The sequence below is a fragment of the Delphinus delphis genome, chromosome 2 (genome assembly GCF_949987515.2).
Source record: "Delphinus delphis chromosome 2, mDelDel1.2, whole genome shotgun sequence".
In the NCBI taxonomy this organism is placed as follows: domain Eukaryota; kingdom Metazoa; phylum Chordata; class Mammalia; order Artiodactyla; family Delphinidae; genus Delphinus; species Delphinus delphis.
Genome location: NC_082684.1, coordinates 64,264,927 through 64,279,460, shown reverse-complemented (window position 1 = coordinate 64,279,460; position 14,534 = coordinate 64,264,927). Strand labels below are relative to the sequence as shown.

Sequence of the window (14,534 nt, the reverse complement as noted above, 5' to 3'; positions counted from 1 at the left end):
AAATTGAGTCATTACTTATTTACTCCCATAAACTTAAAATTAGGAATTAGAGATTCTGGGACTTCCCTCCCTAGTGGTGCAGAGGTTAAGAATCCGCCTGCCAATGCAGGGGACACGGGTTCGAGCCCTGGTCCGAGAGGATCCCACATGCCGCGGAGAACTAAGCCTGTGGCCCACAACTACTGATTGAGCCTACATGTCACAACTACTGAAGCCCGCGCCTAGAGCCCGTGCTCAGCAAAAAGATAAGCCACCGCAATGAGAAGCCCGCGCCCTGCAGTGAAGAGTAGCCCCCGCTCGCCGCAACTAGAGAAAACCCGCGCAGCAACAAAGACCCAATGCAGCCAAAAATATAAACAAATAAATAAATGAATTTATTTTTTTTAAAAAAATAGAGATTCTAAGGAGTTGGCTGTAATCCTACAACTGGTAACAGAACAAGTAAACTCAGGGGCTGAGCCTGCCATTTTTGGTGGCTGCTTGGGGGTTACATATGCTAATGACGAGCAAGCAAAGAAAAGCACGAGTATGTAGCAAACTGAAACAGAGAGGCTTTCCCTGAGCCCCTTGTCAAAAACTGTAAGCCCTCAACCCCACCCTCTTCTCTCCATCCCATCTTCTCTAACCCTAAATCCACTTTTCCCCCTTCAACTTCATGTTACTTATTTGTTTGCTTACTTCTGTCTCCCTCTTCCATTTCTCTATCGCTGCACAAAAACATCACCCCAAAACTTAAGAGCTTTAGAACAAAAACACTCATCTATTTTTATCCAAATCTGCAGTTTTGAAAGGCATTACCCTGATCCCCAATGTCTAGGGACTCAGTTTGGGACTAAAACCTGAGCGTGTCTCTTTTCCATGCATCGTTCTCCACAAAGCCTTGGGCTTCTGTTGAAGGAGATGATTGGTGGGCTGTGACCACTGGTTGATCTTTGAGCTGGACTCAGGCAATCAAGTTTCCTCACCTGCTCCCCTATCCTTGCAATGTACACTTTGCCTCCTGTTCCCCTCCTGTTCCTCCCCTGTTCAGACAGTGGGAGCTGTCCGAATGATGAAGCCTTGAGTGAGTAGGGTATTGTTGAGACAGTATACCTGACAACCCAGTTAAGTCTTCTGTATAAACTTTTAAGAATTGGCTGGGGGACTTCCCTGGTGGCACAGTGCATAAGACTCTGTGCTCCCAATGCAGGGGGCCAAGGTTCGATCCGTGGTCAGGGAACTAGATCCCACATGCATGCCGCAACTAAGGAGCCAGCGAGCCGCAACTAAGGAGCCCACCTACTGCAACTAAGACCCAGCGCAACCAAAATAAATTTTTTTTTAAAAAGAGACCTTTAAAAAAAAAAAAAGAATTGGCTGGCAGGGATAGAGATCTTCTACTCTTTCAGCGCCCAAAACAATCCTAGTAAGCTCCCTTGCCTCTTAAACCTGCCTGCCTCTTTCTTTACTCTCTCCATAGTGAGGGAGGGGAGTCAGTTTGTAAACCAGCAGCTTCCTCACAACATGGCAGCCCCAGAGTTGTCAGCTTTCTCACTCACAGCTCAAGTCTCCCACACAGGGTTCTCAGAGGCCCAGAAGGAAGCTGCAAGCCTTCTGCTGACCTAACCTCAGAATCCCCCGAACATTACTTTGGCCTCATGCTGTTGGTCAGCCTAGTCACTAAGTCCAGATTCCAGGAGAGGGGTAGATACACCTCTCAATGGGCAGAATAGCTGGGATATAAAAGGTCTCAGTTTACAGTCTTAAAAATTGTGTTTGGAATTCCCTGGTGGTCGGGTTGTCAGGACTCCGCGCTTCCACTGCAGGGGGCCCAGGTTCAATCTCTGGTCGGGGAGCTAAGATCCTGCAAGATGCCTGGCACAGCACAAAAAAATTAAAAAAAGTGTGTTTGTCTCACCGTCTAAAAACAAAATGAGAGTTCAATGGATTAAATGGACTATTTCAGAACTCGTGAATTGACTATTAAACATAATCAACTGTTTTTAACAAATTTTAAGTGTTTTAAATGTTTGAAGTGTTTTAAAATACTTTGTGGGGGAGTTCCCTGGTGGCCTAGTGGAGTCAGGCTTTCACTGCCTGACCCAGGGTTCAGTCCCTGGTCGGGGAACTGAGATACCATAAGCCACGCGGCACGGCCAAAATAAAACAAAAAACTTTTGTTTGCCGGTATTATATACTTAACTCCAGCACTGCACAATTTACAAAGTGGAAGAAGTTTGTAGCAATATTTTGCCCTGTTTAATTCAGTGTTAAAATCTTGACTTTTTTTTCCTTTAGTTTTCACCAGGTTTAGTTGTTGAGTGTTTTGAAGCAGTTCATGTGTTGAAGTAGTTGATGAGACGCTAACTCAAGAGGACGCCACGAACAAAACGATCGCTTTTAAGTTGATTGGGGAAATCTTACTACGTAAATGCTTAATGGGGGTGGGGAGGAGGGAAAGGTCCTCATAATAACCATACCTAGTGGGGATGAGTTCGGTCGGCTGCGAAACCAAAACCAAGAAGGTGAGACCAGACCCGAGCCCCGACTCACACCCTCAAATGCCTGGCACCAGGCGCCCCGAACTCCAGCCGTCCCCATCACCCCTCCGGGTCCCGATTCTTCGCCGTGCACCCACGCCACCTGGACCACCAACGGCGACGTGTCTCCGCTGGGAATTAGAAGGTCCCACATCCACCACAGAGGACGTGGCGTACATCTAGAGAAACCTGGAGGTCAAGGAAACCGGTCCTAGGCTCTTCGAGGCCACACAAGCCGAAGAGAAAGTAACAAACTAGAAACCCGCCTGAGGGCTAACTACCCCCAAACATAGTAATTTCTCAATGGAAATGACAAGGTTCACTCGACCTGTCTGCCTATTTCTCTACCATAAAAGACAATTATTGACCTACCTCACAGGGGTGTTGTGAGGATTAATAAATGTTGGTACAGTGCTTTGGAAATGTGAAGATGCTGTGTAAATGCTAAAAAAATAGCAAAAAGCTACACAAGTTTTCACACATCCGTCAGCTAATGTGTTTCTACCGAGGTGGCCTTTTTCTGGGAAAGAAGTACAGTGGAAAGTACATCCCTTGGCCCTTTGGTTTACTGACGGGGTGGGCGTAGACAGGAAGCAGCAATTGTGGGCTGCACATGAGTGTGGGGAGGTGAGGGGTGCTTACTAAACACATGTATTAATGAGTTGATGACTGTCCGAGGGTCTTCTCACTAACAAAACGTACAGAGAAGGGAAAGAATGTATGTTACTCCGTCGAGGTCATACGGGAGAGATTTACTTTGTAGGTCCAGAACAATTGAAAGGTTTATTCCATAGCTCACTGCTAGTCCCTGATAAAAGTAGCCAGCGCTGGTGAGTTGTGGCATTCATAAAACTTCTTAACCGTCTCCTGCCTGAGGGCCGCAAAGGTGCGACGGGAAGACGCCTAGTGGCAGAGACAAGGCAGCAAGGGGCAGTCTGGGGTTTCCCTCGGATGGTGCTTTATGCTCTGCAACCCCGGCTGTGGGAATGGCCTGGGGAGACAACGTTGGTTGCAACGCTGGTTGCGGTGGGAAGCAAGGGACTGAGGGATTCGGAGTTTATGCGGTGAGAGTGGAGGATGGCAGGAGAGGAAATTTGTGAGAAAAAAGAAAGTGTGTCAAGCCTACCTGTATGTCAGTGAGGCACCAACCGGGTGACAAAAGTGTATACAACATTATTAATGTTCCGTAGTAAAACTGTTAAGTTGAGGTCAAAATGATGTTTCTCTTCCGCTGGGGAGGCGGGGGGGGGGAGGGGGGGTTCAAAAGGAAAACTGCTGAGAAGCGCATAGCTATTCAATACTGTAAAAATAAGAAGTGAGGGTCTTCCCTGCTGGCGCAGCGGTTAGGAATCCGCCAGCCAATGCAGGGGACACGGGTTCGAGGCCTGGACCGGGAAGCTCGCACCTGCTGCGGAGCAACTAAGCCCGAGCGCCACAACTACGGAGCCCGCGCGCCTAGAGCCGGTGCTGCCCAACAAGAGAAGCCACCGCAGAGAGAAGCCCCCGCTCGCCGCAACTAGAGAAAGCCCGGGTGCAGCAACGAAGACCCGACGCAGCCAAAAATAAATGAATTTATAAAATATAAAATAATAAGTGAAATTCTGTGTTTCGCTGCTGCTGGATAGAAGAGTATCAGTGTCAGTTTCAGCTCACCAACCCTCGGCTAGCACATATCCGGTGACATTATAGAAAGAGCGGAGCCTGGGTTCGAGCCCTGGTCGGGGAAGATCCCACGTGCCACGGAGCAACTAAGCCCGTGCGCCGTAACGACTGAGCCTGCGCTCTGGAGCCCATGGGCCTAGAGCCCATGCTCCGCAACACGAGAAACCACTGCAATGAGGAGCCCCCGCTCCTCACAACTAGAGAAGGCTTGCGCGCAACAACGAAGACCCAACGCAGCGAAAAAAGAATAACAAATATCTATAAACTCAGTTTTATAGATTAGATACGTACAGGAAATTGGTGGTTGCCGAAGGTGGAGACGGTGGGAGGTTGCTAAAATTTGGGGTAGGGCATGTGAAAAGGTGCAAATCTCACTCATAAGTCATGAGGACATACTACACAGCATGATAACTAAGATTAAAAAATAAATTAAAAAAATAAACCTACAAAACACAGAGGGGAGCACAAACGCAATCCCGCACTGCCATAAATCATGCAGTTCCGTTTCTCACACTTGGGGAAATCACAACGGTCAACATCCGCAGAACGACGAATAAGTTTCGTTCTGGGTGTGACCACTCGTACCTCGAGTCAAAGCGAAAACTTGCTGAGAAAGTCTGGGTTCATGTTTTTAAGCCTGAGATCAGTAACCTTTACACGTTATGTGTGTATGCGTATATATATTTGTATGTGTGGGTCTTTGACCATGCCCGTCGGCTAGCGCAACTCTAGTTTTCCGACCGGAAGCTGAAAACAAGCCTAGGGCAGTTAACCACTGGGTCCTCAGGAACTACCATACGCAGGGTCAGACTGCTTCTGAGAAACCACAATAAACATGAAGAGCATGAACGACAAAAAAGCGTTAGGTGGTTGCAGTTAACAGCCAAAAAGCACACTGTCAAGCTCTACTTTAGTACGCGGCTCAAGCACACTGCAGCTTCCCCGCAACCTCAGAGCGAATAATTTCAGTGCAGCGAAACAACCATCTCACAGGACTCACAGCGACACGCAAGCATTGCACTAAACCCCCAAGAAAAAGTATGCGAGCGCACGCAGAGAAGCACTTACTCGTTGACAAAGATTAGGTAATTCTACTATTCAACAAACACAAACATCAGGGGAAAGCGCGAACGCAGTCCCCCACTACCACAAATTATGCAGTCGAGTTTCCCACATTTGGGGAAATCGCAGGGGTCAGCACATCCGGAGTGCAATGGATAAGCCTCGCCCTGGGAAAACCACCTTCGTGATCATGGTATCTCCCCTGCCAGGTAAGTATGAGTTGCTGTGCTCGCCTCGTCCCACACCCTCGCGATCGCCCACCTCTTCACGCACGCTCACTTCCCTCACGCCCTCTCCGCGCCCTCCGCCCCTGCATGCCCCTCGCTCCGGGCTCGCCCACCCCGGGAACAACCTCGCGAGTCCTCGGCTGTCCACACGCAGGACGCGGAAGCCCAGCCGGAGTGGGACCAGCAGCCTCTGCGCGCCTCGCTATCTGCATACGCCACGCCCCTCTCCGGAAGTCCCGCGCCTCTCAGCTTTCCCCAAGCCCGCTGAGGACAGCGGGGAGAACGCGGAAGGGATCTGCTCAGAGCCTTCGACTTAAAATGAACATTAGGTTCTTGTTTCAAGTTACATTGAGGGGTTTCACCTTTCGCACCGTCTATGTCTAACCTTTTCCCCATTGGGAAATCGCTATGTTTGGGGGCACTTAGCCCTCAGGCGGCTTTCTAGTCTGTTACTTTCTCTTTGGCTTGTGTGGCCTCGAGGAGCTTAGGGCAGGTTTCCTTGACCTCCAGGTTTCTCTAGATAGGACCCAGGCGGAGTGGGACCAGCAGCCTCTGTGCGCCTCCTCATCTACACACGCCACGCCCCTGCCGGGACCTTTTCGGCGTCCCGTTCTTTCCCGCGGGAGATACGGACCTACTAATTCCCGGCCGAGATGCGCCGGTGTCTCCGGAGGGAGGGCGTGGGCGAGCGGCGACGAGTCGGGACCTGGAGGCGGGACCCGGGAAGACAGGAGCTCGCGGCGCCTGGCGCCCTGCAGTTCAGGAGCAGGTCGGAGCTCGGCTGTGGTCTCACCTTCCTTTCAGTGAAAATGACACGGAACACAATGTCAATCAAATGTTAAATAGTAAGATCAGAGTTTCGTCATCAGTTTAACATGAAATTGTTTGAGTCCTCATCCATGATCTTTCGTTCAGATTATGCAGTAATCGAATCCTGCAACAGCAAAGAAAAACGAACAGAGACTATCAGGGCAAAGCGTTCCTGCAAGGGGTAGATGTGTGGGCCGGGAACGGGTGTTGAATGGTTTCCGAAAATCGAATGCACGGACGGAATTGTCCCGTTTTCGTCCTGAGGGACTAGGCTGCCTCTTTCAGCCGCCCGGATTTGTCTTTTCCTCTTCCATACGTGAAGATTCTTTCTCGAGATCAAGTGGATCCTCCCCAGACGTGAACAAAACGATTCAAGTATTGTGTGTCGACTTCCAGTGGACCTTGTGCTGCATTATACTACTGTGGTCGGTGCTACGGAGCAAAGCGAGGCTAGACACAGGACTGGAGACTATAGGGTCAGGGAAGGTTTCCTGAGGTCCTAACTGCGAAAAGATCAGAGCAAACGTATTGTAGCACCCTTTTTTTCTTTTTCTTTTTCTTTTTTTCTTTTTTGGCTGCGCCGTGGGGCATGAGGGATCTTAAGTTCCCCAACCAGGGATGGAACCCACGCCCAGCTGCAGTGGAAGCGCGGAGGCTTAACCACACCACTGGACCGCCAGGGAAGTCCCAAGCACCCATTTTTGATTACTGGTTGTCTCAGGAAGTTTCCTTTCTTAGTGTGTGTTTCCTAAAAATAGAGCATTTTCTTATCTAAACCCAGGATAATTATAAAAATCAAGAAATTAGCATGGATGCAATATTATTATTTACTCTATAAACATTATTCCATTTCTATCAATTGTCTCAGGAATGTCCTTTATAGCAAAGGAAAATTCAAAATCACATGTTGCATTCTGTATCCTGTCCCTTTAACCAATTTTAATCTGAAATAATCCCCAGGCCCATCGTTTTATTTCATTATGCAGGCATTTTTGAAAATTACAGGCCAGTTATTTTGTGGAATAGCCTTGGTTTTTAAGTTGTCCTGTATTTCCTCATTTCCTCATAATTACATTCAAGTGTGCTTTTTTTTTTTTTTTTTTTTTTTTTTTTGCGGTACGCGGGCCTCTCACTGTTGTGGCCTCTCCCGCTGCGGAGCACAGGCTCCGGACGCGCAGGCCCAGCAGCCATGGCTCACGGACCCAGCCGCTCCGGGGCATGTGGGATCCTCCCGGACCGGGGCATGAACCCGTGTCCCCTGCATCGGCAGGCGGACTCTCAACCACTGCGCCACCAGGGAAGCCCCTCGAGTGTGCATTTTTGACACGTAGACGACATAAATGGTACTGTATCTGTTTACATGTTGACTTATGTCCCTCCCCCCCCCCAAAAAAAATGCTGAAATCCTAACCCCTGGTACCTATGAATGGGACCTTATTTGGAAATAGAATCTTTGCACATACAATCAAGTTAAGGTGAGGTCAGTAGAGTGGGCCCTAATCCAATATGAATATTGTCCTTATAAGAGGAAAATGCCATGTAAGGACAGAGACACGTAGGGATAACGCCATGTGATGACAAAGCACAGATTGGACTGATGTAGCTGCAAGTTAAGGATCGACTGTCACCACTAGAAGCGAGGAAGAAGCAAGGAAAGATTCTACCCAGACTCTCAGAGGGAGCATGGCCCTGCTGACTCCTTGAGTTTGGACTTGTAGCTTCCAGAACTGTGAGAGAATAAATTTCTGTTGTTTTAAACCACCCAGATTGTGGTACTTTATTATGACAGCCCTATCAAATTAATCCAGTGTCCTCCTCTGGGCATCACACTGCAGGCACGTGAAGTCAGTTTGTTCAGTTATTGGTGGTGTTAACATTGATTACTTGGTTAAGGTGGTGTATCAGTTATCCAGTGCCGTGTAACAAACTACCCTAAAACTTGGTGATTTAAAATAGTGACCACGTGATTTGCTCACCATTCTTTGTGTCAGCAACCGCAGCTGGGCTGAGCCGGGCAGTTCTGCGGCTCTGATGTAGGACCACTCGTGCAGCTGCAGTCAGCTTGTGGGACACTGGGGCGGGTCAGTCTGAGGGCCCTCAGTTGACATGATTCATCTTCACTCCCGTAATTTCATCCTCCAGTAGGCTAAGTCAGGCTTCTTCTCATGGTGGTCTCAGGACAGCAAGTGAGAGCGACTCCCAACGAGCAACTGTTTTTCAGTCTTCTGCTTCCATCGCATTTACTAATGTTCCATTAGCCAAAGCAAGTCACGTAGCCAAGCCCAGAGTCAACATGGGAGGGTGCTGCAGAAGAACATGGTACCGGGGCCAGTATTGTAACCCTCTGCCACTGGGGGTGCTCACCAGGTCTGCCCCTTGTAATTATTAAGTAATTTGTGTGGAGATAATTGAGGATATGTAAATATCCGTTACAAAACCTTAACGCAATAGTTTTTAGTATCCACTGTTGACTTGCATTATGGTTGCCAAATGTTGATTTTCTAATTCTGTCATTCATTCTACATTTCTTAGTTGGCATTCTGTTGTAAGGAAGAATTTTCCTTCCTTCCCTATGTAATCAACATGAACTCGTGGTTGTGTTTAGTTGTTTATAATCCATGACTGTTTCCGTTTATTTTGATGTTCGGTTGTTCTCATACTGGGCCTATGAAAGACCCTTCAGGTTGGCTACTGTGTCCTTCTGACACGTCCATATAATTTTTGGAGCATTTTCTGGCACAAGATAGTCCAGGCTCATCTTGTACCTTCCCTGACTCCTGAAAATCATCTGTTTCTCCAAAGAGCCCTGGTTCTTTTTAGTGGAGAATGCCATTTAGAAAGCAAGATCAGGACAGTGGGTTTCCCTACACATGTCTATATCTATTAAAAACAATGGGCCCGGGAGTAAAGACGCATACATAGACACTGGACTCGAGGACACGGGGAGGGGGAGGGTAAGCTGGGACGAAGTGAGAGAGTGGCATGGACATATATACACAACCAAATGTAAAATAAATAGCTAGTGGGAAGCAGCCGCATAGCACAGGGAGATCAGCTCGGTGCTTTGTGTCCACCTAGAGGGGTGGGATAGGGAGGGTGGGAGGGAGACGCAAGAGGGAGGAGATATGGGGATATATGTATATGTATAGCTGATTCACTTCGTTATACAGCAGAAACTAACACACCACTGTAAAGCAACTATACTCCAATAAAGATGTTTAAAAAAAAGGGGGGGGGGGTTGCCCAGGTACTTCCCTCGTGGCACAGTGGTCAAGAATCCGCCTGCCAATGCAGGGGACACGGGCTCGAGTCCTGGTCCGGGAAGATCCCACATGCCTCGCAGCGACTAAGCTCTTGCGCCACACCTACTGAGCCTGCGCTCTAGAGCCCGCGAGCCACAACTAACTGAGCCCGCGAGCCGCAACTACTGGGCCCGCGTGCCACAACTACTAAAGCCTGCGTGCCACAACTACTGAAACCCGCGCGCTTAGAGCCAGTGCTCCACAACAAGAGAAGGCACCGCGATGAGAAGCCCGCTCACCTCAATGAAGAGTAGCCCCCGCTCTCGCCACAGCTAGAGAAAGCCGGCGCGCAGCAACGAAGACCCAATGCAGCCAAAACTAAATTGATTAATTTTAAAAAAATAATAATGGGCCTATACTGATATCTTCAATTCCAATTTTCAACTTAACACCACATGGTTCCTCCTCGCCCTCCGCCATTCTGTATTTGTATCTCCTCTCTTCAACAGTGAGAACCTTGACTCCCAGCCTCCATTTACTCATTAGCTCAATCCTACAATACAACAGCATTGGTACAAAACTGTTACAACCACATAGCTATGAAATACCAACCTACTAGTATTTGCAGTTCTTGTCTTTAGAGTTGAAAACGGTTATGGTCAATGTACTGTGTTCAAAAGTCATTTCGGTTGGTTATTTCTACTCCAGTGTGGTTACACTAGTCATCTGAGATACAGTTAGGTTAATTTGTACTTACCTCCAATTTTAGGGTCTTTTCCCCCTGTATTTTTTTTAAAAATGTCATTTATCTTTGGCTGCGCTGGGTCTTTGTCCCTGCGCGTGGGCTTTCTCCCGTTGCGGCAAGCGGGGGCTACTGTTCGTTGTGGTGCGCGGGCTTCTCATTGCGGTGGCTTCTCTTGTTGCGGAGCCCTGGCTCTGAGCGGGCGGGCTTCAGTAGTTGTGGCTCGCGGCCTCTAGAGCGCAGGCTCAGAAGTTGCGGCGCACGGGCGTAGTTGCTCCGCGCGGCCTGTGGGATCTTCCCGGACCTAGGGCTCGAACCCGTGTCCCCTGCATTGGCAGGAGGATTCTTAACCATCGCGCCACCAGGGAAGTCCTCCCCCTGTATTTTTTTTTTTTTTAAGCAGCAGTTTTTCTTTCTTTCCTTCTTCCTTCCTTCCTTGATTTTGGCTGTGCCGGATCTTAGTTGCGGCACGTGGGATCTTTAGTTGTGGCCTGTGGGATCTTTAGTTGCGGCATGTGAACCCTTAGTTGCGGCACGCATGCAGGGTCTAGTTCCGTGACCAGGAACCGAACCCCGGCCCCCTGCATTGGAAGTGCGGAGTCTTTCCCATTGGACCACGAGGGAAGTCCCTCCCCCTGTGTTTTAAAAACATATCCAAAATGTTAACAGAGATCCCCAAATAATTACATAGAAAGGTACGCTCAGAAAACTGTCACTCTCTCCTTGCACTCACCCATATAGGCAATTTCATCAGTTCCGGTTTAACACTCCTGGGTTTCTTTTTGACAGACGGTGTATAATTTTCTTTTTTTTCACATTTTTCATAGACAAAGGGTAGCATACTACATATATGCGTGCACTTTATTTTTTTCACTTAACATCGTCAATGCGTCCTATCTAGAGAAACCTGGAGGTCTAGGAAACCTGCCCTAAAGCTCCTCGAGGCCACACAAGCCAAAGAGAAAGTAACAGACTAGAAAGCCGCCTGAGGGCTAAGTGCCCCCAAACATAGCGATTTCCCAATGGGGAAAAGGTTAGACATAGACGGTGCGAAAAGTGAAACCGCTCAATGTAACTTGAAACAAGAACCTAATGTTCATTTTAAGTCGAAGGCTCTGAGCAGATCCCTTCCGCGTTCTCCCCGCTGTCCTCAGCGGGCTTGGGGAAAGCTGAGAGGCGCGGGACTTCCGGAGAGGGGCGTGGCGTATGCAGATAGCGAGGCGCGCAGAGGCTGCTGGTCCCACTCCGGCTGGGCTTCCGCGTCCTGCGTGTGGACAGCCGAGGACTCGCGAGGTTGTTCCCGGGGTGGGCGAGCCCGGAGCGAGGGGCATACAGGGGCGGAGGGCGCGGAGAGGGCGTGAGGGAAGTGAGCGTGCGTGAAGAGGTGGGCGATCGCGAGGGTGTGGGACGAGGCGAGCACAGCAACTCATACTTACCTGGCAGGGGAGATACCATGATCACGAAGGTGGTTTTCCCAGGGCGAGGCTTATCCATTGCACTCCGGATGTGCTGACCCCTGCGATTTCCCCAAATGTGGGAAACTCGACTGCATAATTTGTGGTAGTGGGGGACTGCGTTCGCGCTTTCCCCTGGTGTTTGACTTGGTAAACAAATAGACGACAATTTCGGTAGTGCTCCTATGAAGTTGATTTTCGGTTGTCAAGTGTCGCTACGTGCTGCCTGTGCTGTGGTATTTTTTTCTGCTTGACTCCTGTGTTGTGGAGTTCCCGGTAGTTTGTCATGGGCAGTGAACGCACAACGTGTCTTGCTTCGGTAGTCTGAACCGGTTTTTCTTCGTCGCTTAAATCGTCACTCGGTTTCCTGTTCTGTGTGGCGCTTACCAGCAACGTCCGCGTTGCCAGGTAGCGGAATACAGAAATCAACGTCTGTGAAGAAAAGGCAGTGCCTGCAAAAACAACCGTTTTCCCCAGTGTGAGTGAAACCGGCGGCTATCGTGCTAGCAAAAATCAGCTGACAACGCACACCGTGTAGGCCGGTATCGTATAGAGTCCCGAACATAATGTAACTTGACTTATGAAATAGCAGTAGAACCACAGGCACAGGAAACAAAGCTCTGGAGAAAGCCAAGTCAGGAGTACGGGGTTGATTGAATACGGCATGCTATATATAAAATAACGGAAGTTACCTGTGAAGAACATTCAACTTCTATACGGCATCCTGAAATAACGTATAATGAAAAACAACCCGAAGTTCTACTACACCTCGAACTGGCACAGTATTGTGAACACTTAGTTTAATAAGTAAAAGTTTTTAAAAAGAAGTATGGAGGCAACTCCCTGCCTGTCCGTGGTTAGGACCCCGTGTTTCCACTACCACGGCCCTCGGTTCAATCCCTGGTCAGGAAACTGAGATTCCCGAAGCTTACGGGTTTAGCGGAAAAAACCCTAGATATGTGTTTGCATGTTATATATACAACACCTGCATAAACACACACGCGTACACATATATGTAACTTATTGATCTCAGGCTTCAGAACAAAAAACAGAGTGGAAACTGTTCTCCAGCAGGTTCTGAGTGCAGGTAAGATGAAAAATACGGTGTCCTTCGTACAGAAAAATCACGGAACACTCCCTGTTCAGCTTCATCAGCAACGTCTCTGAACCCCATTTGCGTGAGTCCTAGGGTGAGAGCTACTAAGGACAGAACCAAAAACCCAAACGGAGCCCCTGAGCCCTGGGAGAGGGCGCACCAGGCCACGCCCTCAGCCTCCAACCTAGCCTCTTTCAGTACCTTATCACTTTAGGAGAATGGGATCATTTTTACAGATAGCAGAAAAAATGCAAGTCAAGTGTGTAAGCACCTTATTTTTCTCACATACCTGCCCCTTCTCTTCATGTACGGCTCCTGCTGATTGAAGCTGTAGGGGAGGCAAAACTTTACTTTTTACCCTTTGAGGCTCTCTGGCAGGGCCTGAGTATTAATGGATGTAAAACAGGAGGGGGGCACTTCCCTGAGGGTGCAGGGATTAAGAATCCGCCTGCCAATGCAGGGGACACGGATTCGAGCCCTGGCCGGGGCAGATCCCCACATGCCGCGGAGCAACTACGCCCGTGCGTCGCAACTACTGAGCCTGCGCTCTAGAGCCCACGAGCCACAACAACTGAGCCCGCGCGCCTAGAGCCCGTGCTCTGCAACAAGAGAAGCCACCGCAATGAGAAGCCCGCACACCGCAACGAAGACTAGCCCCCGGTCGCCGCAACTCGAGAAAGCTCGTGCACAGCGATTAATTTAAAAAAACAAAAAAAAATTTTTTAAACAGGAGGAAAACATGCAGATTTTTACATGTATGTAGATGAAAACCCAAATTAAGTGGGTCTCCGAGGAACCCTGGTTCCTTTTTTTTTTTAATAAATTTTACTTTTGTCTGCGTTGGGTTTTCGTTGCGGCGCGCGGGCTTCGCATTGCAGTGGCTTCTCTTATTGCGGAGCACGGCGCGCAGGCTTCAGTAGTTGTGGCGCTACGGGCTTAGTTGCTCCGCGGCATACGGGATCTGCCCGGGCCAGGGCTCGAACCCATGTCCCCTGCATTAGCAGGCGGATTCTTAACCACTGCGCCACCAGGGAAGCCCACCCTGGTTCCTTTTATTGGCCCTGGTTCCTTTTGTTGGAGAATGATACTGAGAGACCAAAATCTGGTGTGTCATTGCTGTTAGGCCCTGTACCTATTTTACTCAGTGGATTATATTCCGTTATTATCATTACCTTGATTTGGCAGTGGGAACCCTTTCCAATTGGCTCTTGTGTGCTTGACATGCCACCGAATCAGTCACTGTACATTCCTTTACTTTTGGGCACAGTTGCATGTTCCAGGCTTGTATTTTCCCCACCTAAGAGCCTCGCCTCCCCTGGGGGCTGATATGCCCCTCCGCCCTCCTGCCCACAATGACTTTCTGTCGCAGTGAGGCTTACTGCGGAGCGATGGAGAAGGACCATCAGGTTTCTCAGGAGAGAGCACATCCGGGGCTCCACAAGGCCCATGGATATCCAGCCTCGGCTCCCCTCCTTCGCCCACCTACCCCGATTCCTTTGGCAGAGGCGGCTGCTTCCTGAAAGAGGTCAAGGTTCTGTGGACTTCCTGGAGAGGCACTGGAGTCCAGAGGGAGGGGCAGAGGGCACAGGTGTCCAGGTTGGACTCCTTACAAACGTTTCTGATCCCACCTGGTGTGTGCCCACCGCCCAAGACCGCTAACCCACCCAGCAAAAGTCCCACAGAGGCACGGCAAGCCACACCAAAGTGGCCTTCCCTCAGC

At 49.3% G+C, this 14,534-nt stretch overlaps 2 non-coding genes across 2 annotated transcripts; one reads left to right on the top strand and one right to left on the bottom strand.

The window, feature by feature from the left end:
* Positions 1 to 5,296: 5,296 nt before the first annotated feature.
* Positions 5,297 to 5,460, bottom strand: LOC132421239 (U1 spliceosomal RNA). Its single transcript, XR_009518529.1, has one exon. It is a non-coding gene; the product is annotated as a U1 spliceosomal RNA (small nuclear RNA).
* Positions 5,461 to 11,692: 6,232 nt separating this feature from the next.
* LOC132421227 (U1 spliceosomal RNA) lies at positions 11,693 to 11,856 on the top strand. The gene has a single exon (XR_009518518.1). It is a non-coding gene; the product is annotated as a U1 spliceosomal RNA (small nuclear RNA).
* Positions 11,857 to 14,534: the final 2,678 nt, after the last annotated feature.